General features: G+C 40.7%; 1 protein-coding gene across 3 annotated transcripts in view; it reads right to left on the bottom strand.

Annotated features, from left to right (window-relative positions):
- SPARCL1 (SPARC like 1) overlaps nt 1-26,866 on the bottom strand; it is an 89,360-nt gene that overhangs the window by 28,848 nt on the left and 33,646 nt on the right. The window contains exon 1 of one of the 3 annotated variants that reach the window (XM_059922372.1): nt 23,975-24,443. The exons of 1 other annotated variant lie outside the window; for it this stretch is intronic. The gene's annotated coding sequence lies outside the window, so the exon portion shown is untranslated. Of the gene's footprint in view, nt 1-8,301; nt 8,322-23,974; nt 24,444-26,866 lie in introns of those variants that run through there. One more of the 3 variants, XM_059922374.1, reaches the window with a different exon arrangement.

Raw genomic sequence — 26,866 nt, forward strand, 5'->3', positions numbered from 1 at the left:
TTAGGCGGCCAGTTGTGCAGGATTTTTGGGAGTCAACCCCAACTTTTGCTGCATGGTCCCTGATTATTTACTGTGTCCCAGGTTGGAACTATTTTTTAGGGGTCTCATGTTTATTTCCATCCTGAAATCAAAAACAATTTAAAGACAGTATATGGTTATGTCATTTAGAATGATCCAAGTGGGGGGGACCTTCAAGATGCTGGAGGAGTAAGACATGGAGATCACCTTCCTCCCAACAAATACATCAGAAATACATCTACATGTGGAACAACTCCTACAGAACACCTACTGAATGCTGGCAGAAGACCTCAGACTTCCCAAAAGGCAAGAAACTCCCCACTTACCTGGGTAGGGCAAAAGAAAAAAGAAAAAACAGAGACAAAAGAATAGGGACGGGACCTGCACCAGTGTGAGGGAGCTGTGAAGGAGGAAAAGTTTCCACACACCAGGAAGCCCCTTCAATGGTGGAGACGGGAGCTGGGCAAGGGAGAATATTCGGAACCATGGAGGAGAGCAGAGCCACAGGGATGCAGAGGGCAAAACGGAGAGATTCCCACAGAGGATCGGTGCTGACCAGCACTCACCAGCTCGAGAGGCTTCTGTTCACCTGCTGGGGCAGGTGGGGGCTGGGAGCTGAGGCTCGGGCTTCGGAAGTCAGATCCCAGGGAGAGGACTGGGGTTGGCTGCATGAACACAGCCTGAAGGGGGATAGTGTGCCACAGCTAGCCAGGAGGGAGTCCGGGCAAAAGTCTGGACATGCCTAAGAGGCAAGAGACCATTGTTTCGGGGTGTACAAGGAGAGGGGATTCCTTCCCTGTGTGCCCACAGAGGCAGAGCACAGCCTGAATGAGCTCCAGAGATGGGCACGAGCCACGGCTATCAGCTCAGACACCAGAGATGGGCAGACACTAAGGCTGCTGCTGCCACTACCAAGAAGCCTGTGTGCGAGCACAGGTCACTATCCACACCTCCCCTCCTGGGAGACTGTGCAGCCCGCCACTGCCAGGGCCCCGTGATCCAGGGACAACTTCCCCGGGAGAACACATGGCACCCCTCAGGCTGGTGCAACATCACGCCAGCCTCTGACACCGCAGGCTCGCCCCGCCTCCTCCGTAACCCTCTCTCCCCCCCGGCCTGAGTGAGCCAGAGCCCCCTAATCAGCTGCTCCTTTAACCACATCGTGTCTGGGCAGGAACAGAAGCCTGAGGGTAACCTACACGCAGAGGCGGGGCCAAAACCAAAGCTGAACCCCAGGAACTATGCGAACAAAGAAGAGAAAGGGAAATCTCTCCCAGCAGCCTCAGGGGCAGCAGATTAAATCTTCACCATCAACTTGGTGTACCCTGTATCTGTGGAATACCTGAATAGACAACGAATCATCCCAAAATTGAGGCGATGGAATTTGGGAACAACTGTAGACTTGGCGTTTGCTGTCTGTGACTGACTTGTTTCTGATTTTTATGTTTATCTTAGTATAGATTTTAGCGCTTGTTATCATTGACAGATTTGTTTATTGGTTTGGTTGCTCTCTTCTTTTTTTTTATTACTTTTTTATTTTTTTATTTTAATTATTTTTTCTTTTTAGTTATTATTCTTCTTTCTTTTTTTCTCCCTTTCTCTGAGCCGTGTGGCTGACACGGTCTTGGTGCTCTGGCCTGGTGTCAGGCCTCAGGCTCTGAGGTGGGAGAGCCAAGTTCAGAACACTGGACGACCAGAGACCTCCAGGCCCCAAGTAATATCAATAGGCAAGAGCTCTCCCAGAGATCTCTGTCTCAACACTAAGACCCAGCTCCACCCAACAGCCAGCAATCTCCAGTGCTGAATGTCCCATGCCAAACAACTAGCAAGACAGGAACACAACCACACTCATTAGCAGAGAGGCTGCCTAAAATCATAATAAGGCCACAGACACCCCAAAACACACCACCAGACACAGCCCTGCCCACCAGAAAGACTAGATCCAGCCCCATCCACCAGAAAACAGGCACCAGTCCCCTCCACCAGTAAGACTACACAAGCCACTGAACCAACCTTACCCACTGGGGGAAGACACCAAAAACAATGGGAACTACGAACCTGCAGCCTGTGAAAAGGAGACCCCAAACACAGTAAGTTAAGCAAAATGAGAAGACAGAAATATGCAGGAGATGAAGGAGCAAGGTAAAAACCCACCAGACCAAGCTAATGAAGAGGAAATAGGCAGTCTACCTGAAAAAGAATTCAGAGTAATGATAGTAAATATGATCCAAAATCTTGGAAATAGAATAGAGAAAATGGAAGGAAACTTTAACAAGCACCTAGAAGAACTAAAGAGCAAACAGACAATGAAGAACAACACAATAAATGAAATTAAAAATTCTCCAGAAGGAATCAATAGCAGAGTAACTGAGGCAGAAGAATGGATAACTGACCTGGAAGATAAAATAGTGGAAATAACTACCACAGAGCCAAATAAAGAAAAAAGAATGAAAAGAATTGAGAATAGTCTCAGAGACCTCTGGGACAACATTAAACGCACCAACATTCGAATTATAGGGGTATCAGAAGAAGAAGAGAACAAAAAGGGTCTGAGAAAATATTTGAAGAGATTATAGTTGAAAACTTCCCTAACATGGGAAAGGAAATAGTCAATCAAGTCCAGGAAGCGCAGAGAGTCCCATACAGGATAAATCCAAGGAGAAACACGTCAAGACCCATAAAAATCAAACTGTTAAAAATTAAATACAAAGAAAAAATATTAAAAGCAGCAAGGGAAAAACAACAAATAACATACAAGGGAATCCCCATAAGGTTAACAGCTGATCTTTCAGCAGAAACTCTGCAAGCCAGAAGGGAGTGGCAGGACATATCTAAAGTGATGAAAGGGAAAAACCTGCAACCAAGATTACTCTAGCTGGCAAGGATCTCATTCAGATTTGATGGAGAAATTAAAACCTTTACAGACTAGCAAAAGCTAAGAGAATTCAGTGCCACCAAACCAGCTTTACAACAAATGCTAAAGGAACTTCTCTAGGCAGGAAACACAAGAGAAGGAAAAGACCTACAAAATCAAACCCAAAACAATTAAGAAAGTGGTCATAGGAACATACATATTGATAATTACCTTAAATGTAAAAGGGTTAAATGCTCTAACCAAAAGACACAGACTGACTGAATGGATAAAATACAAGACCCATATATATACTGTCTACAAGAGACCCACTTCCGACCTAGGGACACATACAGACTGAAGGTGAGGGGATAGAAAAAGCTATTCCATTCAAATGGAAATCACAAGAAAGCTGGAGTAGCAATTCTCATATCAGACAAAATACACTTTAAAATAAAGACTATTACAACAGACAAAGAAGAACACTACATAATGATCAAAAGATCAATCCAAGAAGATGATATAACAATTGTAAATATTTATGCACCCAACATAGGAGCACCTCAATACATAAGGCAAATGCTAACAGCCATAAAAGGGGAAATCGACAGTAACACGATCATAGTAGGGGGCTTTAACACCCCACTTTCACCAAAGGACAGATCAACCAAAATGAAAATAAATAAGGAAACACAAGCTTTAAATGACACATTAAACAAGATGGACTTAATTGATATTTATAGGACATTCCATCTAAGAACAACAGGATACACTTTTTTCTCAAGTGCTCATGGGACATTCTGCAGGATAGATCCTATCTTGGGTCACAAATCAAGCCATGGTAAATTTAAGAAAATTGAAATCATATCTGGTATCTTTTCCAACCACAGCACTATGAGACTAGATATCAATTACAGGAAAAAAACTGTAAAAAATACAAACACATGGAGGCTAAACAATATGCTACAAATAACCAAGAGATCACTGAAGAAATCAAAGAGGAAATCCAAAAAAACCTAGAAACAAATAACAATGATAACATGACGACCCAAAACTTATGGGATGCAGCAAAAGCAGTTCTAAGAGGGAAGTTTATAGCAATAAAATCCTACCTCAAGAAACAAGAAAAATCTCAAATAAACAACCTAACCTTACATCTAAAGCAATTAGAGAAAGAAGAACAAAAAAACACTAAAGGTAGCAGAAGGAAAGAAATCATAAAGATCAGATCCGAAATAAATGAAAAAGAAATGAAGGAAATGATAGGAAAATCAATAAAACTAAAAGCTGGTTCTTTGAGAAGATAAAAAAAATTGATAAACCATTAGCCAGACTGATCAAGAAAAAAAGGGAGAAGACTAAAATCAAAAGAATTAGAAATGAAAAAGGAGGAGTAACAGCTGACACTGCTGAAATACAAAGGATCATGAGAGATTACTACAAGCAACTATATGCCAACAAAATGGACAACCTGGAAGAAATGGACAAATTCTTAGAAAAGCACAACCTTCCGAGACAGAACCAGGAAGAAATAGAAAATATAAACAGACCAACCACAAGCACTGAAATTGAAACTGTGATTAAAAAACTTCCAATAGGGCTTCCCTGGTGGCGCAGTGGTTGAGAATCTGCCTGCTGATGCAGGAGACACGGGTTCAAGTACTGGTCTGGGAAGATCCCACATGCCGCGGAGCAACTGGGCCCGTGAGCCACAAGTACTGAGCCTGCGCGTCTGGAGCCTGTGCTCCGCAGCAAGAGAGGCTGCGAAAGTGGGAGGCCCATGCACCACGATGAAGAGTGGCCCCTGCTTGCCACAACTAGAGAAAGCCCTTGCACAGAAACGAAGACCCAACACAGCCATAAATAAAATAAATTAATTAATTAAAAAAAAAATCTTCCAACAAACAAAAGCCCAGGACCACATTGCTTCACGGCAAATTCTATCAAACATTTAGAGAAGAGCTAACACCTATCCTTCTCAAACTCTTCCAAAATATAGCAGAGGGAGGAACACTCCCAAACTCATTCTACGAGGCCACCATCACCCTGAAACCAAAACCAGACAAAGATATCACAAAAAAAGAAAACTACAGGCCAATATCACTGCTGAATATAGATGCAAAAATCCTCAACAAAATATTAGCAAGCAGAATCCAACAGCACATTAAAAGGATCACACACCATGATCAAGTGGGGTTTATCCCAGGAATGCAAGGATTCTTCAATATATGCAAATCAATCAATGTGATGCACCATATTAACAAACTGAAGGATAAAAACCATATGATAATCTCAATAGATGCAGAAAAAGCTTTCAACAAAATTCAACACCCATTTATGATAAAAACTCTCCAGAAAGTAGGCATAGAGGGAACTTACCTCAACATAATAAAGGCCATATATGACAAACCCATAGCCAACATCGTTCTCAATGGTGAAAAACTGAAACCATTTCCTCTAAAATCAGGAACAAGACAAGGATGCCCACACTCACCACTATTATTCAACATAGTTTGAGAAGTTTTAGCCACAGCAATCAGAGAAGAAAAAGAAATAAAAGGAATCCAAATTGGAAAAGAAGAAGTAAAGTTGTCACTGTTTGAAAATGACATGATACTATACACAGATAATCCTAAAGATGCTACCAGAAAACTATTAGAGCTAATCAATGAATCTGGAAAAGTAGCAGGATACAAAATTAATGCACAGAAATCTCTTGCATTCCTATATACTAATGATGAAAAATCTGAAAGAGAAATTAAGGAAACACTCCCATTTACCATTGCAACAAAAAGAATCAAATACCTAGGAATAAACCGAACTAAAGAGACAGAAGACCTGTATGCAGAAAACTAAAAGACACTGATGAAAGACGTTAAAGATGATATAAACATGTGGAGAGATATACCATACTCTTAGATTGGAAGAAACAACATTGTGAAAATTACTATACTACCCAAAGCAATCTACAGATTCAGTGCAGTCCCTATCAAACTACCAATGGCATTTTTCACATAACTAGAACAAAAAGTTTCACAATTTGTATGGAAACACAAAAGACCCCGAATAGCCAAAGCAATCTTGAGAATGAAAAACGGAGCTGGAGGAATCAGGCTCCCTGACTTCAGACTATACTACAAAGGTACAGTAATCAAGACAGTATGGTACTGGCACAAAAACAGAAATATAGATCAATGGAACAGGATAGAAAGCCCAGAGATAAACCCATGCACATATGGTCACCTTATCTTTGATAAAGGAGGCAAGAGCATACAATGGAGAAAAGACAGCCTCTTCAATAAGTGATGCTGGGAAAACTGGACAGCTACATGTAAAAGAATGAAATAGAACACTCCCTAACACCATACACAAAAATAAACTCAAAATGGATTAAAGACCTAAATGTAAGGCCAGACACTATAAAACTCTAGTGGAAAACACAGGAAGAACACTCTTTGAAATAAATCACAGCAAGATCCTTTTTGACCCACCTCCTAGAGAAATGGAAATAAAAAGAAAAATAAACAGATGGGACCTAATGAAACTTCAAAGCTTTTGCACAGCAAGGGAAACCATAAACAAGACGAAAAGACAACCCTCAGAATGGGAGAAAATATTTGCAAACGAAGCAACGGACAAAGGTTTAATCTCCAAAATATACAAGCAGCTCATGCAGCTCAATATCAAAAGAACAAACAACCCAATCCAAAAATGGCTAGAAGACCTAAATAGACATTTCCTGAAAGAAGATATACAGATTGCCAACAAGCACATGAAAGGATGCTCAACATCACTAATCATTAGAGAAATGCAAATCAAAAGTACAATGAGGTATCACCTCACATCAGTCAGAATGGCCATCATCATAAAATCTACAAACAATAAAAGCTGGAGAGGGTGTGGAGAAAAGGGAACCCTCTTGCACTGTTGGTAGGAATGTAAATTGATACAACCACTATGGAGAACAGTATGGAAGTTCCTTAAATAACTAAAAATAGGACTACCATAACGACCCAGCAATCCCACTACTGGGCATATACCCTGAGAAAACCATAATTCAAAAAGAGACATGTACACAATGTTCATTGCAGCACTATTTACAATAGCCAGGACATGGAAGCAATCTAGGTGTCCATCGACAGATGAATGGATGAAGAGGATGTGGCACATATATACAATGGAATATTACTCAGCCTTAAAGAGAAATGAAGTTGAGTTATTTGTAGTGAGGTGGATGGACCTCGAGTCTGTCATACAGATTGAAGAAAGTCAGAAAGAGAAAAACAAATACCGTATGCTAACACATATATATGGAATCTTCAAAAAAAAATGTTCGAATAACCTAGGGGCAGGACAGGAATAAAGACGCAGACATAGAGAATGGACTTGAGGACACAGGGAGGCAGAAGTGTAAGCTGGGACGAAGTGAGGTAGTAGCATTGACATATATACAATTCCAAATGTAAAATAGATAGCTAGTGGGAAGCAGCTACATAGCACAGGGAGATCAGCTCGGTGCTTTGTGACCACCTAGAGGGGTGGGATAGGGAGGGAGGAAGGGAGACACAAGAGGGAAGAGATATGGGGATATATGCATATGTATAGCTGATTCACTTTGTTATACAGCAGAAAGTAACACTGTAAAGCAATTATACTCCAATAAAGATGTTAAAACAAGCAAACAAACAAACAAACAAAAATACAGAATGATCCAAGTAGGAAACCACTTCAAGTTTTAAATGTAAAGCAGATGCCTGTGCTGTAGTTTTAAAGATAGGACGTTGTGGAACAATCCAGTATCTATTTAGAATGTAGAAGACCTTGAGTTCTGCTGTGTTCCAATTTGTCCTTCAGACCAGTCACTGGGCATTTTTATCTCACTGAGCTCATTGTATTTGTCACACACTGATCAAAAATAATTTCACAGCCTTTAGCTTCTTATTTTAAGAACCGAACAAATGTGCTGATTTGTATAAATAAGACAGAGGGGAGAACTTTCCTGGGAAACAAGAGATTTTTGAAAACAACTGTCAAACTGAAGACTACAGGAGTCTTAATTAGCTGATGCTTGCAAAATACTTCGAAAATGAAACCCATGATGTTCTTGCTAAGTATGATGAATACCATTCATTCTTGGATAAGTAAAACGTCATATATTTTGAGACATTTGAATTTGTGTGCACTCTCTACAAGATGCAGATTGTTATTTTTGCAGAAAGAGCAAATGAAACTCTATATGAAAAATGCAGAAGTGAGACAAATTTTTGAATAGAGTTATTATTCTTGAAGACATAAATATGCAGTGGTGATGTGAAATTAGATGAATATTATTTTGCCCAAATGTGTGAGCTGATTCAAAGCCAGCAGTATGGCTGAAAGAACACGTGGTATGGAATTGGAAGATCTAAGTCCAGACTTAAACTACTTCTTACCAGCAGAGAGACTTCGGTCAAGTCACTGGTTTCTTCATCTACAAAACAGGAAAAATAATAGTAGCTTTCCTACTTATCTTCTAGGGTTGTTTTGAGACTCAAATGTGATCAGATAGTCATGTGATAATTTTATTAACTGTCAATATGAAATGAAAGATATTATTTCTTTGAAACATTGATGAGGCAAAAAATGGCTTAATAACCCTAATAAGTAATAATCCACAGAGACTTTAATTCATCCTTTTTTTTAAAAAATTCTAGTAGTGCCTAATAGTTATTAATAACATTTTTTAAAATTTAGTTATTTATGGCTGTGTTGGGTCTACGTTTCTGTGCGAGGGCTTTCTCTAGTTGCGGCAAGCGGGGGCCACTCTTCATCGCGGTGCGCGGGCCTCTCACTATCGCAGCCTCTCTTGTTGCGGAGCACAGGCTCCAGACGTGCAGGCTCAGCAGTTGTGGCTCACGGGCCTAGTTGCTCCGCGGCATGTGGGATCTTCCCAGACCAGGGCTCGAACCTGTGTTCCCTGCATTGGCAGGCAGACTGTCAACCACTGCGCCACCAGGGAAGCCCCTAATTCATCCTTTTACTTACAGTTCTTAAGTTATTTTTTTCTTACCTTTGTCCCATTGTTTCTTTTCATGGGTCTAGAGAGGTTAAAGAGGAGAGATGGTGGGGAAATTCAAGGAGAGCCTTTTCCTTCTCTTAGGAACAAAGTGTCTCATTACCAAACTTTTAGGAGAACCTCATCTGGAATTTTAAAAGATGACTGCTAGACTCCATTTTTTAGGTATGGCCTTTCTAGGGAAGCCCAGGATTTAGAATTTCAAATGCCTGCAGTCCTTCTACTGGCTGGCCCATATACCATCAAAACGAATATCCAGATGAAACGTTTGACATGGCAGAAATAGGTCTTCCATTAAGAACTAAACAAACACCCACGAATGTCAATTCTATTCCAACTCATGCGAATAGTTGTCTTGACACAGTTTCTAACATTTTTCATTTAATATGTATAAACAGTATGGTAAAGTAAAGATGCCTATCAATTCTTTGCTGTTCCTCCCATTGAGAGGTGAAGTTGAATTCTCCTCCCCTTGAATCCGGACTGGCCTTAGTCAGTCACTTACCTGACCAAACAATTGAGGTGGAATTGATGTTCTGGGATTTTTGAGGTTAGCTCATAAGAGGCCTTGGACTTTTGACGTTAATCTCTCGGAATACTTTTTTGGGAGTCCCAAGCCAGTTTGTAAGAGACTGTCACACCACAGAAGACACTGTTCATGGTCCCTGATCCCAGCTATCCACGTGTCCTTGCAAAGGCACAGTGTATATGAGTGGAGCCACCTTGGACCCTCCAGAGTGGCTCACCTGCCAGCTCAGTACCTCTGAGTGACCTGCCCAAACTCCTAATGCACAAAATCTTGAGAAATTATGTAATAATTGTTGTTTACAGTCACAATTTGTAAGCAGCAATGAAGAATTGGACTGAACATTAAATATCTTGAGTGAAATATTCATTAGAAGTAGAATAACTTATGTTCATCAAAGTATTATTTTATTGAAAAAGTAGGTTCTTATCATTGGCTGTTTAACATAGTAGCTAATGCAATGGCTTATATTTTTTGAGATTTTACTATGTGCCAGGTACTATGGTAAGTACATCACCCATGCATCACCCATATATTCCCACCTGTCACCTCACCTCCACTTCATAGAGTATCCATCCATCCAATGAGAGCTTGCTGCACATCCCTCTGTGCCACTGTGCCCAGTCATGAGTAAGGAACATGGAAGCCAAAGGAATTTCCAAAGGGGTGGCCTTGACATTCTCAAAGATCTCTCTCCTTCTAGCTCAGGAGAAATTCGGATATTCTGCCTATTCTATAATGTGTAACTGAGGGATTCCTTTAACTATATTTAGAGGATCCCCACAGGCTTATCTTAGGCAAGACTGTTCGATAGCCTTGTTCCCACACCTCTTCATCATTCCTTTCAGAGTTCCTCGTCTTACTGTGTCACCCACCACTCACTAATGTCACTGGGTCTCATTTCACAGCTTCATTCGGGATGGCCCCCTGGAGGCAGTGCTCTGCTCCTCTCCTGAGGCATTTGCCATTCCTTCAGAAAGTCGCCACCTCTCCCTGCCCTGGGGTGTAGGGGAGGAATGACTTTGGCCACCTTCAATTCTCTTTGCCCAAATCATACTCTGATATCTGTCCTTTAAGTTCCTCTTTCTCTGTCAATGCGGGGCTTTCTCATATTTACATCTATTTATTCCTCCCTGCTTTTTTGCATATTCTTTGGGGTATAGACTTTTGAGTATGGCCAGAGGTGGATGCACCACAAAGCTAAGAAGCTTAAGTTTCAGGGCTCCTCACTTTTACAGGCTCCTTACAAATCCCTATGCCTCATTTTGATCTTTCTATTATTTTTTTTCACTTTTTTGAATTTGTCAAGTTTTATTTGTGGCCAAGTACATGCTATATATATATATATGTATATATATGATATAGAAATATACATGATATTGAAATATACATAAATATACAAATGTTTTATTGACATAAGGTAAAAAAAAGCATGCTCTGTATTTGTAGGTTTCGAAGTTCTATACACATCTATTAAATTGAGCTGGTTGATTTTAATACTCAGATCCTCTATGTCCCAGCTAAATTTTTATCTTCTAGATCTGTCAGATTTTGAAAGATTTATATTGGAATCTGTTACTGTAATTATGCATGCATTTTAAAAATATTTATTTATTTATTTTTGGCTGCGTTGGGTCTTTGTTGCTGCGTGGGCTTTCTCTAGTTGTGGCGAGCGGGGGCTACTCTTCGTTGCGGTGCGCAGGCTTCTCATTACAGTGGCTTCTCTTGTTGTGGAGCACGGGCTCTAGGCACACAGGCTTCAGTAGTTGTGGCATGCAGGCTCTAAAGTGCAGGCTCAGTAGTTGTGGTGCACGGGCTCAGTAGTTGTGGCTCGTGGGCTCTTGAGCACAGGCTCAGGAGTTGTGGCACATGGGCTTATTTGCTCCATGGTATGTGGGATCTTCCCGGACCAGGGTTTGAACCTGTGTCCCCTGCATTAGCAGGCGGATTCTTAACCACTGTGCCACCAGGGAAGCCCATGCATGCATGTTTTAAAATGAGGTTCTTCTTTTATTTTTATGTTTTTATTTTTTTTAAAAAAAGAAGTCCCAGGAGTTCCCTGGTGGTTCAGTGGCTAAGGCTCCACGGTCCCAGTGCAGGGGGCCTGGGTTCGATCCCTGGTCAGGGAACTAGATCCCGCATGCATGCTACAACTAGGAGTCTGCATGCCACAACTAAAGATCCCACATGCCGCAACGAAGATCCCTCATGCTGCAACTAAGACCCGATGCAGCCGAAATATCAAGCAATCAATAAATATTTAAAAAATAAAAAAATAAAAATGAAAAAGAAGGTCCCACACATTGTGTAAACCTCTGGTTCACAAGTGGTGAATCTGCTCCTTAGTACGGCTCACCTGAATGCCTGTGGCATTTGTCATGTTGCAGGACTGAGTAATATCTGAATGATTTGCTTCATAGTCCTAACAGCACGGCAATTCACCTTTTGAAACCTCCCTAGCCCCTAAAAGGATCAGTTACATGAGTCCTATTCTTTTTGTGCCTTTAGCTCTTCTCTCTACCCCCTAAGTTATTTTATTCTCAACCTTCTTAAAATTTCTTTTCTCTGAATGCCAGGTTCTTAGCTTTCTCCTCTTATTTGAATTTCCCTTATTAGTTAAACTCTACCAGCATATAAAACGTCTTTGGATTCAATGGAAATTGTCTCTCTTCTTTAGTTAATATAGTAAGTCGGTCGTTAAGTTCAGCTGGTTGGGAGAAGAATTTCAAGTGTTTCAGCTCTGTGAAAGTACCAAGAATTACTGGGGTAATTCTCTTCCGGGATTAAGAAAAACAGCAAATCATACCTAAGAACAGTTCCAAGTAACCTCATTCTCATGGCGTGGGGACCCGCTGGGGAACAGCGGTGGGCTTTGATGAGTAGCTTTTGTGCGAACCGCTAATGAAAGCGTTCACTTCAAGCAGAAGTGCCTTCAGGATTCATCACGCTTCTCGTGTGCCTTGTTGAGAGCCAACACACTGAATAGGGAAAGACGGCTCACCCAGTGGTCCAATGTTACCCATTACCTGCCTTCTGTGAAAGAAGCAGATACAATAAACCCCAGCGGATTTTGTGGCTGAGGTTTGAGGAGTTCTTTGAAAATAGGGTGAAAACCTACGCTTATTTATGCCCTCAGAGGGAAAGCCCTGGAAGATTTATTCAAGCAAGAAGAAGACACGGCTTGTCTACAGCTGTACATTCTGCCTTTCCCACATTGGGAAGAGATTATTTTTCTCTGAATATCCAGATATCTTCCACTTGCTCCCCCAAATCCACTCCACACCCACTCTCCTGCCTTCTCCGCCCTGAGCTGTCCCAGGGCCTGTGTGAACTGTAGCATCAGGTTCTCTTGCACGATGGTTTCTGTTGGGCTCAGCCAATGGGGTGTACTGGCAGGAGAGATTTGAGGGAAGGAGGAGAGTAAAACCAGGGGGTGTATTTTCTCAGCGCCCTCTCTGTGACTGTGTCCCTCTCCGGAAGGCCACAGCCCCTCTCAGTGTCCCTCTCCACACAGCATTTTCTGTCTGGGCTCAAAAAGTTCTTCTTTCCCTGGCTCGTACAAGCTTAGTTTTTACTAGTCTATTCCTACAACACCTTGTGACTTCTCTATGCCCTGCCCATTCTTTGGTCAATCATCCCTTAATTCCACTCTCCTCAAATCCCCAAATTCAGTTTTCCTGCCCGGATCTGTCATTTCCTTGCTAGACCTTGACCCACAGCACTTGATCCAAATTTAGGATTCATGGGTTTGAATATAATTCAGATCCCCTGCCAGCAAAGCTGTCTCCTGCTCCCCAGTGCTGCCCTGTTTCAAGTCTTTCTATAGTTGCTATGGGTTTGTATAAAGATTATTTTAAGATGAAGACATTTGAGATCCAACAGTGAAGCCTTCTCAGAGCATCCCTTGTCTGACTAAAAGCAGAAACTTCTGAGAAATGAGAACTACCATAAATTCCCTCTTCAGGGTGGCTCTATTCCCAGTAGAGAGAACAAGGGTAAATCTACCATAATTTCCTCTCCAGGGCAGTTTTATCACCTTGAAAAAGACAGAAAAACCACTTATACCTTTATGACAAATACCATAAACTCTCGTATCTCTAGTTTGTTCTAAAAACCCATTTGTCTTTCCTAAAAAATCTTTTTGTTCTTGCCACAGAAGCTGTTTCTCCCCTTTCCCTTCTCCTACCAAATTAGGTTGGTATGCCTTTAACAGTTTAAGGAGCCAGCTACTTTTGTTGGCCTCTCTATGCATATAAATAAACGTTTCTCTCCTATTAATCTGTATTTTGTCAGTTTAATTTGCAGGCCCCAAGTACTGAATATAAGAGGGTAGAGGAAAAAGTTTTTCCTCCCCTACATTGCCTTAGCAGGTGCACATATTTCTTTTTATTTATTTAAAAAAAAATTTTTTTAACACCTTTATTGGAGTATAATTGCTTTACAATGGTGTGTTAGTTTCTGCTTTATAGCAAAGTGAATGGAACATAGCAGTCCTCACCTTTGGAGAGAATCAAAAGTTACAAGGTATTAACACGTGATTAGCACTCAGTAAACTTGATTTCACCCAGGATTTGAAGGTGTTATAGAATCGAAGAGTTTTAGAAAGAAATATGGGCATCTAGCTCTGGGAGTGTTTTGTGTTGGAACTTGGCATTTTCACTTTACCCTCCTATTTCTCTTTTCATGTAATTGCTCGAATGTTATGACACCAGGATTACTCTGGAGGCTTGGGAAGTAAATCAGTCTCTCTGTTCTTTTCCCTTCCATTATAGCCCTTTCCCACACCAAAGGAAGCCCAATTCATTAGCTTAGTCTGATTGAACATTTTAAACATTGTTCTAAATATACTGGTTTTGGCTTGTTAGTCCCAGAATGTGTAGAAATTTGCCTAATCAAGGGTAGTCTAATTAGGACTTCCCTGACAGTCCAGTGGTTAGGACTCCACGCTTCCACTGCCAGGGGCACAGTTTCCTTCCCTGGTCAGGGAGCTAAGATCCCCACATGCTGCATGGTGTAGCCAAAGGAAAAAAAAGAGAGAGAGAGAGAGAGGGAGAGAGTAGTCTAATTAGCCACATTAAAACAAAACTGTATCTTGCATGAATAATGCTGCACAAGGGAGTCTGTTGTTAATTCTTTTTGGATAATGACTATTTTGGGTTTCATGGCACTAAAATGTACATACCACATTCAGTAACTGGCTGGGCTATGGACCTCTACAGATATTAACCCTGTTAACAAGATGCTGGGACGCATAAGGTGAGGCAGCTAGCTCCAGCCATGACCACAACCTCAGACCTTACTGTGGCCACCATCTAAACACCGGATTTAAGAAACATAAAACAACAGAGAACCAAATGTAGGGTAAGCATGGGCTGGATTTTTGTGTGCCATCTTTTGGAAAAGAAAAGAAGTTAGTCATATCCAGATCTCAGGCTATAATAACCTCCTGCATTCCTACCCAGAGTATTTTTCAAAGTATAAGAAAACATTTATTTGCTTTTGAAATCAATCACTTTAAATTGTTTTCCTATCACAAGAAGACATCAACCAGTTGTTTTTTTCGGTGAACTGATGCTGTACTTCCCACCCCTCCCTCCCCCATGCCTATCTAAGAAGCTACTGAATGCAAGGTCACTGGGAGTGCCAAGGTCTATGCCAAAAGCTTTAAGCTCCCAGTTTAAAGCAAAAGTCCAGTAGTTTCCTCTACCTATATTTTAGGAAATTACTGAGAAGTTTTCCTAGAAAGAGCTTCATCTATACCCCGTTATGAGGTCCTGAAAGCCTGTTACGTGTGCTGGAACTGGGGAGCAGGGAAGAAAAGGAGAAGGGAAGAAGACCCTTGGGGTTCAGCATTTGTGTTTTGTTTCTTCTGAATTCCAACAGAATGCTGTGTAGATTTAAAGTTAGCTCAAAGTTGCTTGGTCCCCAATAAAAGGTTGGGAAATCCACTGAACAAATGGCTTGAGAGTTAAAAATGATTCCATTGTGCTAAGACAGAATGAAGATCTGACCAATCATTGTGTCTTGAAACCTGCTACAGGTTTTCTTTGACCCATAATCAAGATCAATTCTTCTGACTTTTGTAGATTTCAGGCCACCTTCCTACTGGGTCTCTATCATATTATATAGATGATTAGGTAACTCAAGTTGAACCAAGTATGGTAAAAATGCATTACTTTTGGTGCTCTTTGAGGGTAACTATGAATGGTGGATTCTTATCCTTGTTTATTTACTTTTTATTAACTCTATGTGCATATCAGTATCATTGAACCTATGGTAAACTTTATCCTATTAAAACAAAACAAAAGCATTTACCTGTTCATATTCCACTCATATTCAGTTAAAAACTTATGAGTTGATTGGATGCTCCTTCTAAAAATTTTGCCCATTTGGGGGGATAAGCTGCAAATCTGGGTTTTATACATATTCAGTAGACTACAGTGATTACGTTGTAGTGATAGAGATTCGATTAGAATGTGGTTGGTAGTTTTATTGTTTCAACAATTATAGAGTTTTGCCAGGTATTTGTAAAATATGTATTTCCATAAATGACTATTTTGAGAACTATCTCCATTTATCTCAATTAAGTTTTAGGAATTTGGGATGACCCTTCTTTAAGCAGCACTGCAGTTTCTCCTTATCCTCAAGAGAATAGGTTGGCTGAAAGGGTGGCACAGGGTGTTAAAGATGTCAGGAAAAGATTATAGGAGGATACTGGCTTAAATAACTCACTACTTTTTTTTATTGTTTGACATGACATTCCAAATTCAAAAAGAGAAGTCATCTTGCTGAATCAAAAATGTGTATGTAGAGGATTTTGCTTTGCTCAGCTAATGGATCCTGGAGGAAATCTCCAGAAACTCCTGGCATTAGATATGAACATATTTTTCCTTCTTATGGGAATGGGGGTAGTAATAGTATGACCATCGTTCCTAAGTAAGGCTGGTCAAGGTCACTGCAACCTTTCTGCATAGTTGCCTAAGAGAGAAGGCAGAACACAGACACATCCCCGTGTCTGAAACCCCTTTGTTTAGTTTCCTTTTGTATCAAAAGGATTGGCTTTCACCATGGGAGAGGCTGTAACTGGATTTCACCATGAAAGGAAGTTGTAATTAGATTTCTCAGCAGGTCTACGAGTTCTGTCCCTGGAAAAAAAAGAGAAAAGGGCCTGAATATTCTTTCCTCTGGCTGGAAAGGTAGCCAGCCAAGCCTGCAGAGGTTGGTCTGAAAGGCTCGGGCAGAATGGGCCATGGGTGTGTCATCGTCCCCCGACCTCTGATGGAACAATGTCAACTCTGGCTTCAAGACTGAGTGCGTGGTCCTTCAGGTTGAGGGTGGAAAGCAATGCAAGTGACAGCTAAAGATTTCTTGGCATTTGGTAGGAAACATAGGACATTCCTCCGAATGAAACCCTCTGACTCTTGATCTCTCTGTCTCTTGGCGTCCTGAAACTTCTATCTCCTAGAGAAGCGGAGGGCATCTAAACTTTGGAACATTCTAGAACATCGTTCTCCATCTAGGTTTAGGAATGAACTTACACAAACAACCAGAATATATTTTGGGTACTGTGGTTCATTTTGAGTTCTTAGTTGTATTGGTTCCATTTCAGTTTCCATAATATTTTCTAGAAGTTTAAATTGAAATGCGGTTATGTCAGAGTAGGTGTTTGTATTTGATTTCTTTTCAGTTGTTACAGTTTTTAAAAAGAACGCTAATTTAAATTCACATTTAAAATGGCGAATTTTATTTTTGAAGTTCCGCTTGTTGCCTTGCCACGTAAATCTACTTCATCTAACCATCTATCTCCACTGGGCACTCCTTGTCTCGCTGTATCTCTTTTCTCTTCTTATCTCCTTGTTCTTCCTTTTTCTCCTAAGCGTTAACAAGCTGTCTGACCACTGAACCAGAGTGGAAACATGGCCATCCATACTTTTAAAGGCAGGAACAGGCTTGGAGTCTACCCTTTTCCATCTCTTGTATTGGCTCTGTCAATGACTCCTTGGAAATTTTAATGCTGGTAATTATCGTTTCAAGTTTTTTAAACTGAATTTCCCTCATATTGCCTGGAGCTCCTCAGGCGGCCAGTATTTTCCCTAACCCCTCCCCCTTGCTCTCCCACCCCCAGTTGTTGGCTCCTTCATTGGCAGCCTCAGCCAAATGTATAAGTCCTCCTCCTTCTCTTGGAGACCAAGGAAACTCCCTTCAGCATTTTTGGTTTTCAAGGCAGACGATGACTACTTGATCTGTTTGTCTTACCTTGTCTAAGGTCAAAAGAATTGAGAATGACATACATATGTGCAGAAAAAGGAGAGGTTTGCCCTGACTGTTTTCCCTGTTACTTTACTTTTCTTCTTACGACTGGCATCTTATTGCCTGGAGTATGTACATCTACACTTCCAAATAAGGCCAGATACCTTTTGTTGAGTTTGTTTATATCAGGCGAAGACTGTAGGCGACTATTTTTAGTAATTATTATAACTATGGAAAAATTTCCCTTTAGGGAAATGTAGTAAACAAAATGATTATTATAAGTGCTTCATAATCAGAGTCAGACAGCACATTCTCCTTCACCCTGATTTTACATGATGGCCAAAGGCTTCATTATCAGGGAGCAAACCCCTTAGTCATATTTTGGCTAACGTATACATGTTGTTACCTGATCCAGAGTTAACACTGATGCTTTAGGGCTTTTAAAGTATGACTGAGTCTCTGGGGAGAGCTCTATAGCTTGGCGTTAAATTCATCTGGAGATTTAAGAAGGATGGCTTTCTATTTTGAGTTCTCTGCGGAGTCACCATTGACCTCAAAGTGTCCCAGTCCTGCCACTGTATATGATACACTCAGACTCAAAGATGCAGACTTTTCTAGGGCTCTGACCTGCAACTGCCGGCATCCTGCCTAACTGAAGCTACCACTGTGTGAGTCTAGGCTAGGGGTAGATACGGTTCATGCCCATCGGAACTCTGCGTCGAACCAGAATTCAACGTTAAACATGAATCAAGCAGAGGACAAATACTTTCAGGGCGTCACATCTCCCACTGCTCTGCCCCTTCCTCTCAGAGCATCTGGCCTTCTCTCTGTTCCTCAGTCTATGGTCCCTCCTGCCACAGGGTCTTTGCAGTCTACGGTCCCTCCTGCCACAGGGTCTTTGCACGCTCAGACTTCTCTCGTCCGCATCCACTTGCTCCAGCTACCACTGCCCAGCACACAAACCTCCCACAGGGCTAACCTCTCTTTAGCCTTCCGATCAAGGAAAGCCATCCCTGACCTTGAGTGGAAGTCAGGATCCTTACATGCTTTCTTAGAAGAAAGGCGCTTTTCCTTCTTAACACTTATTTCAGCATATAATTATACAATACACACTCAATATAATGTGAACTTTTTCACCCCCCAAAATCATGCTATACAAAAAGCGATGTGCCTTATATTCTAGCACTTCTGAGGTCTCTCGCGTAAAAGGATATTGTCTCAATTACTTCATTTTGAACAACAAAGTACCATTTCAGGCAAACAGCCTGAAATGATCTCAAGCAATGCTTATTTTTGTTCTTAAGAAGGTCACCCGGACAATAGAAAAGGAGATAAAGATATTTAAAGCAGATTTAGCAATTATTCTTGAGGTATGACTCCATTTTTTCAACTGTTGGAATTAACACAATTTTAGAAAACCACACTTTATAGACTCAAGAGGTCTTCAATAAGCCCTTTAAAGAGCCCTGGAAAAAGCCATATAGGAGGTAATTAATATGTAGAGATCATCACCATGGAATGAGAATTTATGCTTGGGGCTCAAATTTGCAGCACTAGCAGATTTCTGAGAAGGGAGTTATAAACAACTTGCGGAGGATTGATGATGCACTCCTCTCTATCAGACAATTACAGAGTGGATCCAGTGAACACAGACAGTGATGTTAAAGAGGCATAGAGAGAGTTTTAACAAAATCATTTCATGAAGTATGAGGATAAAAAAATCATTTTTATAAGTACAAAATATTTTAAATGAAATGAGATTTAAAATAATGTATTTGTAACAATAGAGTAAGTGTCCTAAGCATACCTTACAATATTATCCATCTGTGCATTTAGGTTGGCCAAAGATTTTGGCTGAGGATCTTTTTATTAGAAAAATGAAGGTGGCTTTGTATTTGAGGTCACCTTATGTTTGGGCAAATGTACTTTTTAAAAAAAATTTATCAAAGTATAGTTGATTTACAATCTTGTGTTAATTTCTGCTGTACAGCAGTGACTCAGTTATACACACACACACACACACACACACTCACACACACATATATATTCTTTTTCACGAATGCAGTTTTTATTAATGTGATAATTTGATTAACAACTGTCTCCCTAACTACGTAGTAAGTGCCACAAGAGCACAGCCATTCTGTTTGTTCCTGTAGCATCCCTGGCATTTCACACAGAATAGAACTGAGTACATTAGTTGTTTGAGACATAAAATAAAAATATTACTTATTTCATGACCTGGAAAACACTGGAGAAACTAAAACAGAAATTTTAACAAAAAGTATTTTAAGGAAAGATAAGATGTTTTGATACATTTTGCCCTAGCGTTAATCAAGATGAGAAGAATCTCTTTTACTCCTTATAAATGTAAAAATCCTTAATTATTCCCTTTTATTCTCTTAAGAAATTCAATGGTTCATGTTTATACCAGGATAATTCTGAGGCCTGTTTTCATTGCAGTTTCCTCACTGGGAGATTCCAAGTTCAAAAAAGCCATTCTTATCAGAGTTAGACCCAATGAGAAAAGTATTAAAAGAACGACTACTTCTTGAGCACTTCCATCTATTGTTTCAGTTAACCTACAACAGTCTTATGAATTAGCTGTTGTCCCCATTGAAGAAGTAGGGGAAACTGAGGTTTGGTGAACTTCACGGCCAACCTTTACCACTGGTCAGATCCTGTAATAAGAGCCTTACACAGAGTATCTCATTCAATTCCCATGACCATTTTATGACCATTATTGTCTCTCTTTTACGTGTGAGAAGAGGAGGCAAAGAGTGGTTAAGAGAAAAAACTAGAGCGTGTAAGTGCCAGGGCGGTCCAGGCACCCTGGCCCTGAGTCCGCTCTATTGATAACCACCCAGATAAGCACATCGTGAAGGTGGGAGGCGGTAGTGGGGACTCGGAAAATGGCTTTATTGTAGGGCCCAGCCTGTCCTACAAAGTGCGGTCCTGTCTCTTTCTCCTCCTTTGCCTTCCCGGTTGCTTTTCCCTGCACTCCACAGTAAGCTGGTCACCATTTCGTAGCTTTCTTGTTCATTTTCTTAACACCTATTCACTGACTCTTTAAAGGAAATGTTTGGCGTACGTAAGTTGGTTGCATAATAGGAAGGAAACGAGCCAGGATGGGAGACTTCATTTCTCAAGGATTTTTAAAGCAGACTAAGAGTTATTTCACGGAGAGGGCTGTGAAACTCGAGCCTCTCTATACCCTTTCATTGCTATGACGACAGGCTGCTCCTGCTACGTGTAGCCAGAAAAAGCAGCTGACATTTCAATTCTAGGAGCGTAGAGGAGAGGTTTACCAAAACAAAAAACAAAAAACAAACCCTTTTGTCTGAATTTCAGTTAGAGAGGAAAAAAATACCCTGCCTTTAGAAATTCCTACCTTTAGAAAAGATAAGAAAGGAGAAATGTTGGGGCCTTTCCCCCCCCTCCAGGTAGGCCGATAATACAGAATTGAGTGCAAAGCAGCATTTCGCCTCATTCCTCTTAATGGCAATCTGAAACAGAAGACTCACTCTGGTTTCATTTGACTTGGCCATTAAGAAGCTACTAATGGATGAAGCAGTAAGGACTCAGTAATAAATACTTCATGCTGAGGCCCTCTCAGGGGCATACGGTAGTGTCAGATTTATTTTTCCATTTCTTTGGATAAAAAAAGACAATTCAAAGAATATTTCCTTCTTGACCCCCACTATTACTGCCAGAAAAATTATTCCAAGTGTGTAATCAAACACTTCCTCACTGTGTGTCTAGTACTCTGCCAGGTGCTATACCTGACATTTAAAAAACATCTTATTTAATTCCTACAGTGACCCCAGTGTGGGTATTATTATCACTAATTGCTTAATAGATGGGTAAACTGAGTCCTGGAGGTGTGAAGTGACTACCTAAGCTCGCATAGCCTGTAAGAGGCAGAGCCAGGATTCAAACTGAGGCATGTTAGACGCTGAAACCCATGCTCTATCTGCTCTGTCGGGCTGGCTCTGAGGCATAGACCTGGCATTGACGTTTTATTATACAGCAAAGTGTGTAAGTACAAGGAAGAAACCCTGAGGAAAAATCTTAGAGTAAATTCCCTTTCTACAGAGTTCCATTCAGGACATATAGGTAGACTAGTGCTTTAATATCAGCTACGATCGATAGATTGATTCAAATGTACCAGACATAGCTGTTTTCCTCGTTTATCACAACAAATCTCTAAGGTTGTAACTAATTTTATGATCCCCATTTTGGCAAATGAGGGCACAGAGGTTCAAAGTGTCATTTGTGCAAAGTCACAGACCCTGGGAAAGCCCAGATATAAACCAGATCTGTAAGTTTCTAGAGCCCGTGATCTTGTTCACTTTATTACACCATCTCCCTACAATCAGTCAAGACCACACACTCTGTTCCCGAAACTTCTGATCATCTTTTGATGCCCAGGATAAAAATCAGGCTAGCCTCAGGTGGTACTACCTGTGCAAGCCCAGCCTTTGGGAGAAGATGCTCGGTGGGCCCCGTTTGAACCAGACCCTGGCCTAACTGGGCATCTCTGGGGCAGCCAGACCTACTGGGGAAGTTCTCCTGGATTTATGGGCCCCCCTTCTCCTTCACTGAAGGGTGTTCCAGAAGCCATCTGAAGTCTGAAAAACAGTTGCTCACGTTCTTGGTGGAAAAAGATTCCCAACACGTTCTGGACCTTGTGCTAAACTTAGCTAAAATAGCAATGTTTGTGGACCGTTACATATCAACTGAATAAAAATAATAAGCAGTCAAGAGGAAATGAAATGAAGAATGTTTTGGAGTTGTCCAGATATATCACTATTCATTTCATTTCCGTCATCACTATTTATTATTTTTACTTAGTTGATAAGCGAAACTGTGCATAAGAGCCTATTGGGGATTAAATACCAAAGGACCTGGAAGGAAACCCCAGTACTCAAATTGGTAAATGGCTGTACAAAAATTCCCTGAAAGAGAAAAGGCAAGATTCATTAATAACATGTACATATTCTTTTCCAAAATGTGGAAAGCAGCATTGTTTGATTGGATGATCAGTAGATGAAACAGACTGCTGTGCCTTGCTGGATCTTGTTAAATGGACAGAAATATAAACTTAAGTCTTTCCTGAGAGGGGTGTCCTTTTTTTTTTTTTTCATATTCATAGTTAACGTACCCATCAACGTTTAGCTGAATGAGCTGTGAATTGAAAAAAACTGGTATCCATGAGAAAGGGGAGAATCAAAAAAAAAAAAAAGATTTCTGCTGAGTTGGACCAAGTGAACATTTCTATTCAGTGTACTTAGGCCCTGGGCCAGAGGGGAGCTCAGATATAATGCCAAGGTGACATATTTAACCTCTGTGCCAGATTAAAGGCAGTTCAAAAGAGATATTCTCTCTGCACTACCTCTTGGTTATAGTATCAACAGCATCGATCTGCAGTTGAAAGCATGGTTTTCTCCTGCAGGGTGACCTCTGATACCCAGGAGGAATGAGGGAGCATGACTTGCATTATTGTTTTATTTTAGAAGATAGAGCCAGAAATGAAGGTCCCTTACAATATAGGAGTTATCATAATTTTTTAGCTCTTCGATTCCCCTCCCTCCTTTTTCCCTTCCTAAATTAGACATCGTTAGGAATTAGAAATTTTATGTATGTGTGTGTGTGTGTGTGTGTGTGTGTGTATCCTAAAAAATGATAGAAGGGGACAAGAGACAGTGAGTCAGAAAACTATAAAAGGGAGTCAGGAAAAAATAATCATAATAACTAAAAAATAATCAAAGGAAAATATAGTATTATAGGGATTTTCTTACCTTATGGAAAAGCAAAATATTCCATTTCTACATTGCTGTTAGGTACAGACTGGGATAGTGGTGGTGATTGAATAACTTCAAATAATTTAACCATGGAAAACACCCAAATTACTTTGATTTGAAAGTTTTTTTTTTTTAACAACTACTTTCCTTTTGATTTATTTAATATATTTAGTAAACTATTTCTACAAAACACATTTCAGGATTTCAGACTTCACCAAGATCTGAATGCTAGTCTGGCCAGCAACATTTCTAAACATCATTTATTAGTTCTCACTATTTAATCTTGGAGAAGAAAAGGAAACATGAATTCAAGTGTTAACATTCCCTAGTAAGTAGCTTTTCTGTAAATCATGCAAAAGGGTTTTTTTGTTCTTGTTGTTAAAAAATGGCTTTGTATTAGGCAAAAATATTAGACATCTTTATCAGATCATGCAAATCAGGTTAACAAATACAGTAAACTTATTAAAATTTACCTTCAGGTAGGTGGCTGGACCCAGAGCCTTGGCAGAAAATTGAAGTTGAATCCTGTCCTTGCACACAGTCAGGAAATAAGTTTCACAAATGCCCAATACTCTTTAAATCGCTTTCCTCGTTAGCCCTGCTTCTTTGCCCAGAAACACATTCAGGTCTATATTGGAGTTGAAATTCTGCTGCTCTGTCAACTGCTCAGGGTCTGAGGTGACAGACGAATTTGGAGGTTGGCACAGGGACGTATTTCAGACTGTCATCGTTTTTGTCGCAGATTCCTGCAGTTCTCCAGCGGGCTAGCCTCTCACTCCAAGGGCGAGGGCGCGCTGACCTTTACGAGCAGCGCAGACCCACAGGGAAAGAGCTCATTCTGCCGGAGAGAGCGCGTTAACAGTCCTCCCCTCAAGCTCTTGTGCTCAGAGGCTTGTAACTTGGCCAGAATATAAGCACTTGGCTCCTTAGGCCTTTTTCTGTTTTTCTTCTCTTTTTCAAACAACTCTAAAAGGTTTTACAAGCCAGATCCCTTTTGGGGGAATTTTTATTTTAAGACTGAAAAGAAACTCCATGCTGTGGTTTCTTCCTAAAGGAAATCGGTGGGGGTGGGGTTTAAGGACGGGGTAAGAATAATTGCAGCAGATGCATTTTTACATTGCTTCTGCAAAAATTGTTCTCACGAATATGCCTGAATTTAGTTAACAGCAGGATACTGCAGATACTTCAACCTTTCTTTAAGTGACCTTCAGAAATGTACATGTATGTGAAGCATTACTCCTTCGTAGTGTAGCTCATTTATAAGCCGATTCAGGAATGTTACAGTTCGTAGACTATTCTTCCCCCTACACAGCTCCCTACCACAACCTTCTGTATGATGATTGGTCTGGAAGAAGGAGTTTTGCCATGAAATAGACCTGGCGTTCTGGTTATTTATGTATGTATCTAATCTCTTCCACGGCTACGTCTACGTTGATTGCACATTTACTACGTCAGACACTGGCTAACGGTTTTTTTAATGCATCCATTTCAGTTTATCCTCACAAGTCTACATGAAGTGAGTACTACACCCATTTGATGATAGTGTGGTTTAGTGGGAAAGTCTCCATGTTTGAGGCTACACAGCTTGGGTTTGCATCTTGGTTCCTAACTGGATATGACCCGGGACAAGTTAGGTGATGTCTCTAAGCTTCAGAATTCTTATCTATAAGACACGGGTACAAATAAGGGGATGATATTAGTATCTACCTCAGGTGGCTGTCCTGTGTTTTAAGCAGGTAAACGCCTCCTGCCACCCCGCAGACACTCAAATGTTAGTGATTATGATTTGCATGAGGAAACCCGAGCTTGGTGAACCTGAGTGACTTTTCCAGGGTCTCTGGCTCGTAGGTTGTAGAGCAGGATGCCAGCCCAGCTATCTCGGCTGACTGCTGCGTCTGTGTTACTCAACTTCTAGGCTGTAACACCTCCTTCTGAGGGAGCCGTGAGCGCCTTGAGGGTGGGGACCTGCCCGCTCTGTATTCTCCATGTGCCTAGCACCGTGCTTTACATACTGTAAATGCTCCATTAACCTTAGATAAATGGTTAAATTTTAATTTAACTTGGATTTTTCTACATTTATGCCAAAGTCAGGCCAAAAGCAAAACAACATTAACAAAAATAAAGAAAAACCCCACCTCTCGTTCTAGGCAAATATGCCCTCGGACAGTTGTCCTTAAGCACTTTAGAAACATTTGCCCTATTTATTTTTCAGAACAGCACAAGAGAAAGGGAACAAGAATTATCTCAATATTGCAGTTGGGGAAATTTGGGAGCGGAGGAAACTGGGCAATTTGCCTGGGAACTGAAAACAGGCCACAGTGCAGCTGGGATCGTCTCAACATCTCCAGAATCAGGATGACTTGTTCCAAGCCGCCTTTCCAGGCACAGGATGAAATGACGTGATGTCCTTTGGCCTCAGACAATGGGATGTTTTTCCTTAGCCCAGGTCTAGGGTGTGAGCAGTCTCTGCAGAGAAGGATCAAAGGAGTGGGCTGTGTTTGACTCTGATGGCACTCTGCTTCTGTGCACATGGTCTGGGAAGTGTGGGAGACACAGGCACCATTTCTCCAGTGGCTCCCGAGGGCCACAGGTGTGGTGGGACTATTGCGGAATATGTAGGACAAGCGTTTCTGATGATTTTGCCCGGGCTTGGCTAAAGGCGGTTTTCTCTGGAACTCAAAATGCTAACTTCTTCTAACAACATTCCCCATTTACTTGACATAGCTTCATGAGATTGGTTTCAGGGGACTACAGCAATTCAGTGAAAATGTAGAGAAAGTTTTAGCTAGAGGGCTATGGGAAAACGATTTGACCAACCAAAGTATTTTCTCTAATACTAAAATTGATGTTTTATGTCTTTGCAAAATGATCATAAAATTTCTTTCAGAAATCTATGTTAACATAAAAAATAACTTGGTTAGAGCAAACTGGATTTATCTCTCAAATGTGAATAGGTACCTTGAGAGTTCCTTTGTAGGTGGCAAAGCTTGAGAATTTTGACTCTCAGTTATACAGGATGTTTGCTCTAGGTCTTATTAATCTATAACATGGTTAAAAGGATCCACTGTATTTCTTGTAACTAGATAATAGAGAAAAGTGTGTGTGTGTGTGTGTGTGTGTGTGTGTGTGTGTTTTAGTAAAGGGACCTTGAATCCGCAATGTCTTTTAAGTACGACTTTATTTTGGGAATGTTTATGGGCAGATATCCAAACTTTTATTGTTTCTGAAGCTGTCATTTCTAACATCGTTTACAGCTCATGCAGCTGAGGACAATAAACCTACACCAATACCCACTTAACAGATGGAGCTGTGGAATAGATTTAGAAACTTATCCAATATCTAAATGTGATGAGAGAACTTTGATT

Source organism: Balaenoptera ricei, chromosome 5 (genome assembly GCF_028023285.1).
Source record: "Balaenoptera ricei isolate mBalRic1 chromosome 5, mBalRic1.hap2, whole genome shotgun sequence".
In the NCBI taxonomy this organism is placed as follows: Eukaryota; Metazoa; Chordata; class Mammalia; order Artiodactyla; family Balaenopteridae; genus Balaenoptera; species Balaenoptera ricei.